Raw genomic sequence first — 1,269 nt, forward strand, 5'->3', positions numbered from 1 at the left:
TTTTGACTTTGCACGTGACTAATATATACTTCTTGAAATTGAACTCAATTTCTTGTCAGATGGTAAAAGAATTTGTTCCAATGCCGGGAATCGAACCCGGGCCGCCTGGGTGAAAGCCAGGAATCCTAACCACTAGACCACATTGGAAGCTGATATTTTTCAGGCAATGTTGAAGGACTGAATGCTGGCTGTATTCCTGCCGTCTTTGTGCACAGAGTTCTTGTGCATGAGAATGACGACCTGACATTAATGAATACATGTATATCAAGTGTGTTAGAGACTTGTTTAAACTGATATATCGTATTGTAGCATGTATTTGCGTCAACTACAAACATCTGTAAAATCCAAAAGAGCGACATATCAAGTACTGATGTTTACAAAATCAAGTGCGTCCCTGGGTGGGCTTGAACCACCAACCTTTCGGTTAACAGCCGAACGCGCTAACCGATTGCGCCACAGAGACGGAACTGACGAGATGGGGCTCACTTTAAGATGTGACTGATGTGGTGGAAGTTATGTGCCCTTGCCGAGGGAAACGTCTGGTGGTGTGTTTCAACAACTGTTGTGTAAGGGGTGGGATAGTCTTGCGCAATGACACATTGGCTTACCTGATGTATTTATTGGAAGATGTGGACACTGGGATGTACATGAAGATAAATCTAGGACTTTAGATGCATGTATTTTACTTCTGACTGTACGCATGACAAATGTATACTTCTTGATGTGAACTCACTTTCTTGTGAGATGAATTAATTGTTCCAAAGCCAGGAATTTGTTCCTATGACGTAAAATGCATGCCTTTTACTTTTGACTTTGCACGTGACTAATAAATACTTCTTGAAATTGAACTCAATTTCTTGTCAGATGGTAAAAGAATTTGTTCCAATGCCGGGAATCGAACCCGGGCCGCCTGGGTGAAAGCCAGGAATCCTAACCACTAGACCACATTGGAAGCTGATATTTTATAGGCAATGTTAAAGGACTGAATGCTGGCTGTATTCCTGCCATCTTTGTGCACAGAGTTCTTGTGCATGAGAATGACGACCTGACATTAATGAATACATGTATATCAAGTGTGTTAGAGACTTGTTTAAACTGATATATCGTATTGTAGCATGTATTTGCGTCAACTACAAACATCTGTAAAATCCAAAAGAGCGAAATATCAAGTACTGATGTTTACAAAAAGCAGGTGCGTCCCTGGGTGGGCTTGAACCACCAACCTTTCGGTTAACAGCCGAACGCGCTAACCGACTGCGCCACAGAGAC

The 1,269-nt window shown here is 42.0% G+C and overlaps 1 non-coding gene across 1 annotated transcript; it reads right to left on the minus strand.

Annotated features, from left to right (window-relative positions):
* Window positions 1-1,195: 1,195 nt before the first annotated feature.
* Trnan-guu (transfer RNA asparagine (anticodon GUU)) lies at window positions 1,196-1,269 on the minus strand. The gene has a single exon. It is a non-coding gene; the product is annotated as a tRNA-Asn (tRNA).

This window comes from Haliotis asinina, chromosome 3, assembly GCF_037392515.1.
Source record: "Haliotis asinina isolate JCU_RB_2024 chromosome 3, JCU_Hal_asi_v2, whole genome shotgun sequence".
In the NCBI taxonomy this organism is placed as follows: domain Eukaryota; kingdom Metazoa; phylum Mollusca; class Gastropoda; order Lepetellida; family Haliotidae; genus Haliotis; species Haliotis asinina.